Raw genomic sequence first — 17,057 nt, 5'->3', positions numbered from 1 at the left:
ATTCAGTGTCATGATCAGACTATTACATTTAGCAATCAACAGCATAGGTGCAAAGAAAAAAATTCTACATTAAAACCCTTTGTTGAAATGCTTTACACTTCCCACAGAACAGAAACTAAACTAGCCTGTTATACAATTAATCACAAATACAGTCCTTGAGGTTTTTTTTTTTTGCCCATACACATTAATATTGTCTAAAACATGTCTTCTTTGTAGCAGCTGGGCCCTGCCACCACTATGCTTGGCTGAGTTCACAAATCCGTTGTAACCTGTAGCTTCCCTGTCACTTCTCTGGCTCTCCTCTCCTGCTAAGCTTTGTTTCCTGGAAGTTAATTAAAACCTCCTGCCACTGCCATAGCTACTGCTGCTGCTGGAACCACCATAGCCACCTTGGTTTCCTGGTTTGGCAAAGTATTGGCTTCCACCACCATAAGGGCCAGAGCTTCTACCTCCAAAATTTCCTCCCTTCATGGATCCAAAACTTGAAGACTGATTGTTGAAACTGCCAAAATCATTGTAGCTTCCACCACCTCCAAAATTGCTCCCATCGTTACCAAATCCATTATAGCCATCCCCACAGCCATCACATCCACCACCACCATGGCTGCCACCAAAGCCACCATGACCACTAAAGTTTCCTCTATGACCAAAGTTTTCATTTCCACCAAAACCACCTCCACGACCACCACCAAAGTTTCCAGAACCACTCTGACCTCTTTGGCTGGATGAAGCACTAGCCATCTCTTGCTTCGACAGGGCTTTCCTTACTTCACAGTTGTGGCCATTCACAGTATGGTATTTCTAAATGACAATCTTATCCACAGAGTCATGGTCATCAAGGTTACAAAAGCAAAGCCTCTTTTCTTGCCACTTCCTTGGTCAGTCATGATTTCAATCATTTCAATTTTCCCATACTGTTCAAAATAATCTCTCAGGTGATGTTCTTCAGTGTCCTCTCTAATGCTACCAACAAAGATTTTCTTCACAATTAAGTGGGCACCTGATCTTTGAGAATCCTCTCTTGAGACAGTCCTCTTTGGTTTCACAACTCTTCCATCCACCTTGTCCTTGCATTCATGGTTGCATCCACCTTCTCAACAGTGGCATATGTGACAAACCCAAAGCCCCTGGAGTGCTTGGTGTTTGGATCTCTCATTACCACATAGTCTGTGAGCATCCCCCACTGCTCAAAATGGCTCCTGAGACTCTCATCAGTTGTTTCAAAGCTCAGCCCTCCAATGAAGAGCTTCTGCAGCTATTCAGGCTCTTTAGGAGACTCTGACTTAGATATGACGACAGTGGGAAGACTTTAACAATGCTTCCTTGGCAGCGTCCATAGACAGAAAACTAAATTTTGTTTTCTTATCAATCACCTAGTTCCAAGTATTTTGTTACAAGCAACATAAATGAACTAATACACTCGGTCTACTGATTCAGATGCTAATCGTTTGTAGAAACACCCTCACAGATGCCCCTAGAAAAAATATTCTTTCAGGAATCTGGGCATCCCTTAGCCCAGTCAAGTTGACACATAAAATTAACCATCACAGCTACCTGAAGGAGCAAAAGCAAAACCAAGATTTAAAGAGAATGAAGAGGGGGTAAAAAAAAATTGCAGAAAGTATGGGAACAGTAAATCTCATTCATACTTTTTCAGGGTAAACTGATTAGCTGCCGGGTAATGAAGAGGTCAGTCAGGGCATTATGTCTTTGATCAGGCCAACTAGGGTGTATCAAGGATAACAGTTTCAATTCTCCAGAAAACCTTATGAGTTTGTCGATGAAACAAATGTGACAGCTGTTGGTATATAAACTTTGCCAGGCCTTTTAGGCCTCCTCCTTAGACTAGTTTTCCTCCTTTTCTCTTGTCAGAACTTCTTACCATGTAGCTCCAAACCTAGATGACCTACTACTTTTCAAAAGTTTCCACTGTATTTTTAGAGTCCATGCCATAAAATGTCTCTGGTTTGTTTTTGGTTTTGTTTTTTAATTTCTTAAAGGTAATTCAGATGGATTTTTGTTCCTGCAATCAAGGAGTCTTCACTAAAACAATTTAACTTCGTTATTGCAAAGATTAAATAAAATTGTATCAATAAATTTATGTGGAACTTAATTGGGACTCATTAGTTGAAGTTATTTTTAAGTCATGAGTGCAATTATTGAAGGGGCTAAACAAATTGAAGCATATGCAGAAGCAAGAGAAGAGGTGGATAAACAGTCTTAAACTCATGGAGAATGGCTAAAAGACCTAGAGAGTTTAGCCAGGACAAAAGAATTCTCATATAGCAAACGGCATTTTTTCTAAATGTTGGTAGAAAATAATATAGAAGCTGACTCCACAGATAGACATAAAAGCATGAAGCAAGTGTTTTCAGGTGTAGTGCCTTGAGCGTTGAAAGAGTTCAAGCATAAGTGGCTTATTGGGGATGCTGTACATTTAAACTGGATGATATGTAAGGTCTTTCCAATCCTAAACTTATATGAATTTTTGAAATAAAGGGAGAAATTTAATTTTTCTGTGCTTTACTTTCCTCTTCTGTCAGAAATTACAGAATTCTATAGAATAGTAACAGAAATTTAATTTTTATTTGCTTTACTTTAGAGGAAAAACACAGAAAAATTAAATTTCTGTTACTATCCTAGTTAGCTAGGATAATAACTGCCTTTCTCTGCTCTGCATTGGAAGAATGCACTGAGACCTTAGTACACTATACAATATTTCATAAGATATAAACTGAAGAATAAACCTCTAAATTAAAATCTCCATAAAAATGTGAGGTACATATTTTTAATCCTTAAGTGAAATATTTATTGAGTACTATGCTCCAGGCACTCTGTTTAGTACTTAAAATACATTAGTAAACAGGGCAGATAAAATAGTCAGTGACAATTTATTTTTACATATGATGTCATTAAGAAGAAGAACGGTGAAAACCAAACCAATGCTTAATCATCTGCGGAGGCTTAAATATGATAAAGAAGCAACATGAACCTAGGACTCAACCAAGTTGCAAAATTAAGAAAATAAAAACAATGCTGATCAGCACCAATTAACAGGACTTAGAAAGTTATACATAAGATAAATTTTAGAAAAATTTAAAAAAAGAGAAAGAAGTACTAATAGATGGTTAATCTCAACCATCCCACTCAGCACCATTAACAAGACCAGCTTTACCATTTGGCCTTCTCAATAGTTCTTGCATTTATCCCAAGAGCTTAAGGTCTCTCATTACTATCTACTAAGGAATTGCTCAGGACCTTATTTCCCTAATCATGGATAATCTGATAATTGGATCATTGATTTTCTGCTCACCACCTCCAACTTCCCCTTGAGAATTTCTGTTCATTTGACAAATGCCTTCAGAGCCAGGCATTGGGATACAAAAATGAATAATACAGGTAAAAAATAAATTCTCCCTATGGTGTTTATATTCTAGAAAGTGTGTGCATATGTGTGTGTGTATATATAGTATGCATATGTTTGTGTGTGTATATACAGTCATGCTCTGCATAACAGTGTTTCAGTCAACGACATATACAACGGTGGTCAGAGCAACAGGCTGTACCATATAACTTACCTGTGTAGTAGGCAATATCATCTAGGTTTGTGTAAGTATACTCTGATATTCCCACAATGATGGAATTACCTAACAACCCAGTTTTCAGAATGTATCCCTGTCAAGTGACACATAACTGTATTTATATATCTGTATCTAAAGAAATCAACAATTTTACTTCTTAAATCAAAACATTGGTGTTTAATCACAGGTAGATATCAAAATCAACTGGAATCTTTCTCAAAATACACTCCCTAATTCAGTAGACCCAAAAAAATGAAATTTGAAAATGCAATTCTGATAGGTATATTGGATTCCAAACATGTACCAAAAAGGTATTAGGTTATGCTATGGGTCAAATGTGTGCCCCAAAAGTTCATGTACTGGAAACTTAATCTCCATCATAACAGTGTTAAGAGAGTGGGAAATCCTACTATGGTAATTAAAAGGTAGGGCCTGATTAGATTGGATCCAAGGACTGTGCCCTTGTAAATGGATTGATCCATTCATGGAGTGATGAGTTTATGGTTTAAAGGGTGATCATGGGCATGGTGCTGAGGGCTTTATAAGGAGAGTGAGTGAGCAAGTTAGCTCTCTTGTTCAGCTCATTCTCGCCATGTGACATCCTGGTCATCACCATGGGACCCTATAGAGTTACAGCCAAGAAGAAAGCCCTCACAAAATGTGTTGCCTGGAATTTGGATTCCCCAGCCTCCAAAACTATAAGAAATAAACTTTGTTTCTTTATAAATGACCCAGTCTCAGGTATTCTGTCATAAGCAACAGAAAGGGAATAATACAGTTTAAAAAAATAAAATTAACTGGCAAAAGTTTCTCTTCTACAATTCCATCCCATCTGTGGCAAAGTCTTTATTTGGCTGAATTAAATGATGTGCATGACTTATGTTTGTTTCATGCTCATTTATGACACAGATCTTCATTTAAAGAACTGTAGTATTTTAAAGTATTTTTAATTGTTTATGGGATAGCCTAGTTTTTCCCTAAGGCATTTCTAATGTAAGAGTGTTCAATCAGAGAGCTATAATAACTGTATCTCAAATCAACTTGAATAATTATAATGGTGGGTGACAAAGTCTCTAACAACTGTGCTGAAAAGAATGTTAAATAGGAAAGAGATGTAGAGCCTGTACTATATCTCTCTTTCCATTCGCATTTTCGAGAATGGTCTGTAGCTCTGTTTATCTTTCCTGAAATGTCTAAGGCCTCTATGCACTGCTGCATTATTGCTACTGCTTTACTAAAAGTAGCTGACAGGCCTCTCAATGCTCCCCTCTATTAACACGCTCTCTGGAATGCACGGGTTATTTTCATTCTGATAGAAACAACATCACATTTGATCTCAGTTGCTCTCCCTATAGAATAATAAAGACAAACTACAGACCCTCCCCATGCCTGTTTCTATTATTCTCTTGGGTTGTATTTTATCATTGTGGGGTTTATTAATTTATTTTTTAAGGCAAGAGTAAGCAACGTGGCATATTACAGCAGACACCAAAACCATAATCTTTTTTTCATGAAGATCTTGGATTTTAGAAAATATTTAGTGGGCCCCCAAGATGGCTGATTTTTTTGAATAGATGGGGTTAGGATTTTATAGTAATACTAAACATACAAGGTTGTTGAAATAAGTGTTGCCATTTCATAAGCTTCTCATACAGCCTGCACAGAGTAACTACAAATATGTCTACTGAGTAAATGGACATCTGCATGAGAAAATGTGTCCTTTCATCATAGTGCACGTATTATGAAAGCCAACTATGTAAAACATGGTGTGAAGCACCACAAAACCATACAGAGGAATGAGAATAAAAAGATCTTTTAGTTACTTCTCTTGTTCTTTGTCTACTCTCCAGCAGAAACCGGAAAGAAAGCTGGAATAATTAAATGTATAGGCTTTCTTGTTCCTATTTTCAGTGAGATTAAGGCACATAATGAATTATCCTTTCTGAGGCTGACCTTCAGGTTGTTACCCATTGATTTTTCTCCCCCTTTTTGTTTTTGCTAGTAATTTATTGGAGTGATAAATCACTGAAGGAGAGAGAGAGGAAGAGGGAGAGAGAAGAAGGAAGGAGGCAAAAGGAAAGGAAGGAAGGAAAGAGAAAGAGACACAGAAAGGGAGAAAGGAGAGAAGAGGAGAGGAAGGAAAAAAGACATGAATAAAGGAAAAACTTCACAGATTCTATTTAGCCTGGTTTAAGAACAAGCTGTACTATAACTCTCCTTGATAAGTTGTTTTGTCATTGTTTTGATCTTAATCAAATAATTAATGGAGGATGACATTAATAAATTTAGGGGGAAAAATGCCTAACACCATCTTCTTACAGGGTCACTGGGTGGAATTTTACTAGATAAGACCTTCAGGCTCTTTGGCATAACGTCTGGCATAAAACAAACATGTAGTAAGTAAAGCTACTATTCTTCCCATTTTCTTCCTATGATCTATTTTAGTTTACTTGTTTTCTTACAATGAGATAATACAATTTATTAATAATGCTATTTTTAAAATTTTGCTGCTTACTGATATTCTGGAAATGTCATTTATTCAGTACGAATATTTCTTGCCTACTCTTCCTTTCTTGCTAGCTTCAGAGTTTTGTAAAACTTCCCTTTCATTTTTCTGTGTTCATTTTTCTGTGTGTTTTGCTAATACAGTACAAATTTCCCAGATATCAAGTGATGGTCACTGCTGTAGTGTTCACACGTCAACATGGGTATATCACACTCTTCTCATAGAACAAAGGAGAAATTACACACAGCAGTGACAAAGTCTAATATTTTGAAAAAATAATGAATTGAAATAAATGTCCAAAAATGTGTTAAATACACATATCAAAGAGAAGGAAGGTAGATAAAGAGGGAATGCATATAATATTGCAGAGTGAAAAAAGTAACAGGAATATATGTGACACTAGAATATTCTTCTCTTGAGAAATAGACAACAAGAAGTCAGGCTTAAAGATTTATACAATCTCTGATCTTGTGTGCTATGTGGGCAATGAGAAGCTCATGGTAAAAAAACTATCCCTTTGGTTGACTGTCAGGACACCTGAAATGTCACCATTAGAATTTTTATATTTGTGTTCTTTATTAAAATGCAATGTCCATGGAAGGAAACACATCATAAGTTATTATCAGTCCACGTGAAAAAGAAAACGATTAAAGCCAGTTTACATCAAGGCACTCCGGGTAAGTCAAACAGGCTAGTGTCCAACAAAGAGAGGGAGAATGTCTGGTGTGCCAGCTATGTGTGTATATGAGAAGGGGAACTGGCAGATAGATAAGGAAATCATTATATCTAAGGCTAAAGTGAAAACAGGCAGAATCGTTTTCTCTCTTTCATTGAAGAAAATGACCTACAAACCACTGTTATACCTCAGCCCTCTAGAACAGAATTGTCATGGCATTCATTTTCAACAATAAACAACACGGAGATTCAAGGGTTGGGCAACCTTGCAAGTATTCCCACAGTTACGGGCTCCCTGATTTATGGCAGTGTTAGGTGTCTGTGCCTTCTCCTTCCTGAAGTAGTGCAACATGCTATAAAAGGGCATTCTGAATCACAAGGCATAAAACAGCATGTCGAGGGAGGGACATTCCAAGTCAGAAATAATGGTGATAAATCAGGAACAGTGAATGTGGCTATATGGTTTTATTTAGTATACTCTGTTGGAAACTAAAGCCATGACAGTTACACACAACTGTAGAAATTGCCCTTTTTAATAAGTATTCTCTCCAATATGATACACTATATTGTACTCCAATGTTAGAGAAGCAAGTAAATATTTTCAAAGGATATATATAACCTCATTCGTTTCTTTGACAAATTAACTGGAGTTCATTCTCATTTTTAAAGTTAACCATAGTTTACCTGTAAATATATAAAGATGTAAATAAGCCCTGTTTTATTATTAATGCTTAGTGGGCCCTGTGCATAGGTATGTATGTGTGCATGTTTTAATTTTGAAATTCTCAAAAATAAAAACACAAATTTAGTACAGGAAATTCAGTGTACAATCAATTATTGAACCAATTAGAAATGAATACTAATCCTTTTTTCAAAAAACATTCTGCACTATACTGATTAGAATTAAACCAGTCTTAATACTGTTTCCTTATCATTTCTTGGATTTCTGAGCAGATCAATATTTTCAGTCACATGAACAGTTATTTACAAATATTTGTACAATTGTTAAACTTGAATAATCATGGAGTACAAGTTGTCATCTTTGTTGTCACTTGTTTCATCCCAGGGTAGACCCGTGAGTGCCAGGGCATTAAAATTTTTTTTTTTTCCTTTTTGTCTTTTTTACTGACCGGCAACAGGATCTCAACCCTCGGTGTTGCGCCCGCACCGCGCTCAGCCAGTGAGCGGGAACCGGTCTCTACATGGGATCCGAACCCTCGGCGGGAGCGCCACCGCGCTCCCAAGCGGCACACTCTTCAGTGCACCACCAGGCCGGCCCAGGGCATTAAAATTTACTCTTTTGAGTACCTTAAGTCCATGACATAAAATAATTAACAGTTTGTCTATGGTATAACAAATTATGACTTCATTTTCAGTGACCTAAGCCAAACATTACTGCAGTTTCATGTGCTCTCAGTTGTAACTCACATGTTTGATGTTTATATGTGGAAAGTCACCCTCTCCCCAAAAATAAATAATTTAACAAGTAGAAGCCAACTGCCAACACTTATGAGGGTAATAAAGAGAATGAAAAGAGGGCTAATTAATTCTTAATCTTAAATCAGAGGTTTAAGATCAATGAAAAATTTGAATTTTGAATGACACTATTTGTTTTTTTTGTTATTTTGCTACATACTGAGTACAAAAAAAAAACAAGTAAAAAATGATTGGCAAAACTGATTCAGTGTTGCAACTAATGCACAATTGTCCATCAACTCAGTTGTTTTCAATTCAGAGAGAAAACAAATAAAAATGGAAAAGATGATTATTTTGTGGTACAAGGTCATGCAAAGTTATCAGTGACTTTCAATGGAAAAGTGACTCAGGAAAAGCTTTTAAAATGTGTTCATGTTTATGATTCTGAGGCATCATGAAGGAATCTGGTTGATGCATCTTTCACAAATGTCAATGCGAGAATAGCTTTTTCCTTTACGTTTGAAGAAGGAAGGTGACATAAGTAAAGAAAAGGTCATTCTCTGAAGAATCATACAAACCTAAATTCCAATCCAAGCATCACTTTTTATTAGTCACGGGACCCAGAGCAACTACTTAAGCCCTTCAAGTTCCCGTTTTTCAGTCTGAAAATGGGACTTAAGCCTTGTGTTATTTTCAAATGAAGTAGTGCATGCAAAGTGTCTGCACATGGAAGCATTCTATACATATTTCTTAAGATAGGCAAGAGGAATCTGAACTAAGTTGTTTTTCTAGTAGAAATAACAACTCCATATTACTATCCATCAGTAGACATTTGTGGCACATCCAAGATTAGAGGAACAATCTATGGCCATGTGTCAAGAACAGAGTCTTATCTTCAAAAGTAACTGATTCATCAAGTACTAATTGATAACACTTTTAAGTAAGTAACTTGAGAAGCCAGGTAAACCAATGTTTACATAGATTTTTTTTTTAAAGTTAGAAGTTAATTCATAAAATAAACATGTATTTTAGCTCAAATTCCAAAGTCTATTCACCAAAATATAGGACACCACTTAATCAGAATATTGATTGAAATTCATAAATATAAATATTTATGTGTGCCTTATATGCATATAAAAAAGAAGCCTCATAATATTCAAATACACATAAAATAAAAACATTTATTTCTATCAGTACATTTTAAAATAGAGAACTATAATTATTTATTTGGGAATTACAACTTAGAGAATTATTAGTAACAGAGGATAAGAGGAAATTAAATTAATCAAGCACTTATTATTCTGCTATCTCTTTTTATGTTATCTACAGCTTGATCTTTAATCATTACATAAAACATATGCTACTTTTTACTGAAATAAAGTACAAGGAATATTTTTTAATTGTGATTTTACTTTATAACTTACTGTAAATAAAAACTTTTATATTCAGACCTTCTCTCTCAAGATTTTTTTTAAAACTACATCTGTTATGGGGAGGCACCCAGGCAGGGAGGAGAACAGGGCAGCCACCCACTCAGACCCCTGCCCCACCCGTGCAGAAGGCAGGACCCCCGTGCCACGCCACCACAAGGAGGCTTCACACAGCTTCAGTGGAGGGGGTCCACAACAGCAACCACAACAGCTACTACTGTTACAAGGACTACTCACTGCTTTAGTAATATCCATGACCACTGAGCAGGTGGCCCATCACATATTTGACTTCACTAACACAAGGAGACTCACTGGAGGAGCCTGGAAAAGAGGAAGAAGTCCTTCTCCACAAAGTCCACTTCAGAGTAATAGAAGAAGCCACTGATACACCAGAAGACCAGAAATCAATGTAGAGATACCTGAAATATGAAAAAATCAGAAAATATGACACTGCCAAAGGAATTCAGTAACTCTCAAATACCAGACCCTATAGAAAAGGATACCCTTGAAATGACTGAAAACAAATTCCAAGTAACTATCTTAAGGAAAGTAGATAAGCGAGGACTCAGAAAGACAACACGATGAAATGAGAAAAAAAATATATACAGGATATGAAGGATTAAATTTATAAAGAGATAAATACCTTAAAAAAGAATATAGCAGAACTCCTGGAACTGGAAGGTGCATTCAGTTAAATAAAAAACACAACTGAGAGCTTAAGCCACAGATTAGAACAAGCAGAAGGAATAATTTCCAAATTTGAATATGATCTTTATGAAATAACCCAGGCAGACAAAAAAAAAAGAAAAAAAGAATTTAAAATAATGACAAATGTCTAAGAGAGCTTCTAGACAGTCATAAGCTCAGAAACATCCAAACCATTAAAAACCTTTTCAATGAAATAATAATGGAAAACTTCCCAAGTAGTACTCAGGGAGAGACACAGACCTTCAGATCCAGGAAGTGCAAAGATCCCCCCAAAATTCAATCCAAACACATCTTCTCGAAGACACATTATAGTCAAATGGGCAAAGCTCAAAGACAAAGATAGAATCCTAAAAGCACCAAGAGAAAAGCATCAACTCACTTATAAGGGAGCCCCCATCAGACTAACAGCAGACTTCTCAACTGAAACACTACAGGCGAGAAGAAAATGGGATGACATATTCAAAATATTAAAAGAAAAACCTGCCAGCCAAGAATACTATCACTAGCAAGGTTACCCTTCAGAAATGAGGGAAAAATAGTATATTTTCCAGAGAAATAAAAACTGTGGGAGTTCATACCCATGTGACCAGCCCTGCAAGAAATTCTCAAGGGAGTCCTATATCTGGAATCTGAAAAACAATAATCACTATAATGAATACACAAGTAAGAACAAAATCCGCTAGAAAAACACAAATGCAAATGAGAAAGATAAAAGAAACTAAATCTTAGCACCTCAAAAAAACCCACAAACACTGAAGACCAATAATCAAAAGAGAAGAAAAGAACAAATTATAATCAAAACATCTAAACAAGAAGACATAAAATGCCAGGTGTAAGACGATACCTCTCAATAACAACCCAAAATGTAAATGAATTAAACTCCACACTCAAAAGACACAGACTGATGGATTGGATCAAAAGCAAGACCCAACTATATGCTGTCTTCAAGAGACTTATCTCACTAATAAAGATGCAGACAGACTAACAGTGAAGGGATGGGAAAAGACACACCATGCAAAAGCAAACCAAGAATGAGTAAGAGTAGCTATTCTTATATCATATAAAATAGATGTTAAACCAATAAAAAGAGACAAAGAAGGCCACTATATAATGATAAAGGGATAGACCCAGCAGAAGACATACTGATCATAAATATATATGCACTCAACACTGGAGTACCCAGATATATAAAGCAAATACTATTAAACTTAAAGAACGAGATTGACCCCAATATGATAACAGTGGAAACTGAACACTCCCCTTTCATCACTGGACAGATCAGCCAGGCAACAAAGCAACAGAGAAACACAGGATTTAAACTACACTTCAGACCAATTGGACCAGGCAGATATTTACAGAACATTTCATCCAACAACTACAGATTATACATTCTTCTCATCAGCATTCAAAACATTCTCTAAGATAGACCACATGTTAGGTCACAAATCAAGTCCAATAACTTTTAAAAAACCAAAATCATCTGAACTATCTTTTCAGGCCACAATGGATTAAAACTCAAAATAAATAGCAAGTGAAACTCAGGACTCTATGCAAATACATGGAAATTAAACAATAGTCAACAGGCTCCTGAATGACCTATGGATCCAAGAAGAAATTAAACAGTAAATCAAAAAATTCTAACAATGAAAATAAAAACACATCATATCAAAACCTGTGGCATACTGCAAATGCAGTTCTAAGAGGGAAATTTAAATGCTTACATCAAAAAAATAGAAAGATTTAAATGCTTATATCAAAATAATACAAAGATTTCAAGTAAACAACCTAACCCTACACCTAGAAGAACTAGAAAAAGAAGAACAATCCAATCACAAAGTTAGTAGATGGAAAGAGGTAGTTAATATTAGAGCAGAACTAAATGATATAGAGACCCAGAAAATGATACAAAAATTCAATAAAACAAAAAATTGGTTTTTTGAGAAGACAAACTAGACAAACCATTAGATAGGTTAACAAAAAAAAAGAAAAAGAAAAAGAGAGAAGACCCAAATTACAAAACTCAAAATGAAAAAGGAGATATTATAACTGATACCACAGGGGGGAAAAAAAAAAACATTAGAGACTATTATGAACACCTATATGCCTCAAAATTTGAAAGCCTGGAGGACATGGATAAACTTCTGGACACATACAAACTACCAAGATTGAACCAAGAAGAAATAAAAACTTGAACAGACCAATTGCAAACAATGACATTGAAGCAGTAATCAGCAATCTCCCAACAAAGAAAAGCCCAGGACCAAGGAGAATGGCTTTACTGCTGAATTTTATCAAACCTTTAAAGAGGAATTAATACCAATTTTCTCCAAACTACACCAAAAAGTTGAAATGGAGGCCACTCTCCCAAACTCTTTCTAGGAGGCCAGCATCACCTAGATACCCAAACCAGACAAGGATGCAACAACAACAAAACTACAGAACAATATCTCTGATGAACATAGACATTAAAATATTCAAAAAAAAATACTAGCAATCAGAACACAATAGCATGTCAAAAAATTATACACTGTGATCAAGTGGGATTCACTGAAAGATGCAATGATGGTTCTACATACGAAAGTGACAGTCAATAAATGTGATACATCACATCAGCAAAATCAAGGACAAAAACCATATGATTATCTTAACAGATGCAGAAAACCATTTGATGAAATTCAACATCCCTTTATGATAAAGCCTCTCAGCAACTTAGGTATAGAAGGCAAGTATCTGAGCATAATAAAAGCCATCTACAACAAGCCCACCACCAATATTATCCTGAGTGGTGATAAACTGAAAACTTTTCTCTTGAGAACAGGAACTAGAAAGGATGCCCACTCTCACCTCTCCTATTTATCATAGTACTAGAGGTATCAGCCAGAGCAAGAGAAAGAAATAAAGCACATCCAGATTGGAAAAGATGAAGTCATGCTGTCCCTATTTGCAGATGACATGCTCTTATATATAGAAAAACCTAAAGACTCTGTCAAAAAACTCTTAGATCTGGTTAATAAATTCAGTAATGCTGCAGGATACAAAATAAATGCCCCCAAATCAGTTAAATTTATATTCCCCAATAATGAACTAACAGAAAGAGAAATCAAGAAAGTAAGCCCATTTACAATAGTCACCAAAAAAGTTAAATACCTAGGAATCAGTTAACCAAGGAGGTGAAAGATCTCTACAATGAGAAACATAAACTACTATTGAAAGAAACTAAAGACACAAAAAGATAGAAAGACATTCCACACTCTTGGATTAGAAGAATTAAGATTGTGAAAATGTCCATACTACCCAAAGCAATCAACAAATTCAATGAAAGCCCATCAAAACATGAATAACATTCTTCACAGAAATAGAAAAAACAATCTTAGCATTCATATGGAATAATAAAAGACCCCAAATAACCAAAGCAATCATGAGCAAAATAAGTAAATAAATAAAGTTGGAGACATAATACTAACTGAATTCAAATTACACTACAAAGCTATACTAACCAAAACAGCATGGTATTGGCATAAAAATAGATACTCGGAGCAGTGGAACAGAATAGAGAACTCAGAAATCATCCTACAGAGTTACAGCCAATTGATATTTGACAAAGGGAACAAAAACATACATATGGGAAAAGACTGCCTCTTCAATAAATGGTGCTGGGAAAATTGGATATCCATACTGAGAAGAACAGACCTGCACCTCTCACTATATACTAAACTCAACTCAAAATGGATTAAAGACTTAAGTATAAGAACTTAAACTGTAAAACTACTAAAGGAAAATATAGGAGAAACACTTCAGGGACTAGGACTGAGCACAGACTTTATGAGGAAGAGCCCAAAAGCAGAAGTAACAAAAGAAAAAAATAAATAAATAAATGGGATTATATCAAACTAAAAATCTTCTGCACAGCAAAGAAATCAACAGAGTGAAATGACAACCTACAGAATTAGAGAAAATATTTGCAAACTATACATCTAACAGGGGTTAATATCCAGAATATACAAGGAACTTAAGCAACTGCATAGTAAAAAAACAAATAACCCAGTTAAAAAATGGGTAAAGAAGCTGAATAGACATTTTTCAAAGGAAGACATACAAATGGCCAACAGTTACTTTAAAAAATACTCAACTTCACTAATCATCCAGGAAATGCAAATTAAAACCACATTGAGAAATCACCTCACCCCAATTAGACTGGCTATAATCAAAATGATGTAGAATAGCAAATGCTGATGAGGATATGGAGAGAAGGGAACATTCCTACACTCTTGGTGGGTCTGTAAATTAGTATAGCCACTATGGAAAACAGTATGGAGTTTTTTCAATCTACAGATAGATCTACCATATGATTGAGCAATCCCACTTCTGGGTATATACCCAAAGGAATGGAAATCATCATGGCAAAGGGATACCTGAACTCCCATGTTCATCACAGCTCTATTTACAATTGCCAAGATATGGAACCAACCTAAATGTCCATCAACAGATGACTAGATAAGGAAAATGTGTATATGTACACCAGGGAATACTACTCTGCCATAAAAAAGAATGAAATTCACAGCAATGTGGATGAGTTTGCAGAAAATTATGTTGAGTGAAATAAGTCAGGCACAGAGGGAAAAATAACATGCCTTCACTCATAAGTGGGGGCTAAGAGAGAAAGACTGAAGTGAAGAAATACCACAGTTGTGCCTTGAACTTGCAGAGAGAGAGAGCATACCCCGGGTTGTGGGGTAGGGTCAGGTGGGGGAGTGTGGAAGGTAGATTGAGGTTGGGGATTAATTGGGTGGGGTCACAGGGAATAATTACAATTTGTGGTAATGGGCAAGCTGATAGTATTGATCTGGCCATCATATCTTGGGCACAGGTGGTGACAGTCAGCTTTGTGCCACATGAATATGTATAATCAATATTAAGAAAAAGGAAAATAAATAAATAAAACCTCATCGGTTAAACAGAACCTTCTGGTTCAATGTGCTAATTAAAATGATTTTTCTCACAGTTAGTAAATTACTTGCTTTTCTTTCTAGTCCATCTTCAAAGGTTGATATTAATCATTCTTTTAAGAAAATAGAAAGGCAAGCAATAGAACACACTGCCGTGACCTGAGTCCTGAGATGGGGGCCATGGGTCTGCCATAGGCCTGCCCTGGCTCCACCTCCACAACCAGACAAGCAACAGAGCACACCAAACCCATATTGGCTAAGAAAGTTCTTGAGGAGGTAGACCAATGCAGCAAAATACTTACCACCAAGGTTTACTACCTGGAAGAGAAACCTCAAAGCGATTAATTTGAGATACAACAGAAAACATATCGCCAAATCCCCTCAAAGAAAAAAAGCATTACATATAAGTCCTGAAAAATGAGCAAGTCTATGAAAAATGTCTGTCTTGTCTTTCTGTTACTTTCTGTCTCTCAACAATCAATAGCGGCACCTCCCCATTCATCTGGAAGAATGTCACATACAAATATGATGACTCATTCGATTGCCCTATAGAAATACGTTGTCAATTCTTTGTATTCAATAATCCTTATTCCTTTAAAAAAGAAAAAGAAGATAGAAAACAAAGAAGAGATACAGATCACATTTGCATGAACTCTCCATGACACGTTTTATCAATATGATCAATCAGAGAATCAATAGAGGTGATAGAGAAGTGGCGAGGGCCTGGCACTTTGCTAAGTACTAGAATATGGAGCCATTAAAAGAATTAAATATAGATACAAGCTAAAATTATGTATTGTACATCCTAATCTATATTCAGAATAAACTTTTAGAACTAAATCAAAAGAAGACTCTGAACCGAAAATATACCAACTAAATAAGCTTTCATTGTATATGCTGTAACAGAATATTAAACACACCTCTGCTAGTCAGGTTGAAAATAAAGGTTGCTAAAATGAGCAAGGTTTCAATGTCCTCTTTCTAATGATTCAAGGTGACATACATTTTTGCACAAGCACAAATCTTTGATCAGACTGGCTGCACGAAGATCATTTTGAAACTGCTATAAGCAATTTATTAGCTTTTCAAAATATGTCTTAAGATTTTGAAGTTATATTTTAACCCCCCAATTGTAATTTGTAATATCATCTTACTATTCAATACATTTTATTGATAATACTTATTAGTATTAATTAATGCCAGTATTAATTAAGATAATAGTTTAATAAAATAGACTTATAAGCTAGTCATCAGCTACTGTTTAAAATTAATTAGTTTATTGATAACCTACTGCCTTGGGTTGAACGTCCCCCCAAAACTTAGTCCCCACTGTGACAATGCAAAGAGGGTGGGAAGTACTATCAAGGTAATTAAAAGGCGGGACCTTGATGAGGTATTAGACTGTAAGGACCATGCCACGGTGAATGGATTAATAATGATGGTCAGGGGTGTGGTTCTGAGGTCTTTAAAAAGAAGAGCACATGAGAGGTTAGTATCTCTCTGCACTATTTCTGTCATATGAGACCCCTGGGTCACTGTCGCCACCACCAAGACCCTCACCAGATGTGTTGCCTGGACTTTGAACTTCCCAGCCTCTGAAACCATAAGCAATAAATTTTGCTTTCTTTATAAATCACCCATTTCCAGGTATCTTGTTATAAGCAACAGAAACAGACTAATACACCTACCTCCTTCCTAAAAGTATTTGTGATGGCCTACGTACAACAAAACTAGAAATAATACAAGGCAATAGAAAACTCAAAATTAAAACTCAGAGGAATGACTAGTTTAGGAA

At 35.8% G+C, this 17,057-nt stretch overlaps 1 pseudogene; it reads right to left on the bottom strand.

Annotated features, from left to right (window-relative positions):
- Window positions 1-231: 231 nt before the first annotated feature.
- LOC103597754 overlaps window positions 232-17,057 on the bottom strand; it is a 112,458-nt pseudogene continuing 95,632 nt past the window's right edge.

The sequence above is a fragment of the Galeopterus variegatus genome, unplaced genomic scaffold, assembly GCF_000696425.1.
Source record: "Galeopterus variegatus unplaced genomic scaffold, G_variegatus-3.0.2 Scaffold2409, whole genome shotgun sequence".
NCBI lineage: Eukaryota > Metazoa > Chordata > Mammalia > Dermoptera > Cynocephalidae > Galeopterus > Galeopterus variegatus.
This window is presented reverse-complemented; position numbering and strand designations above follow the sequence as displayed.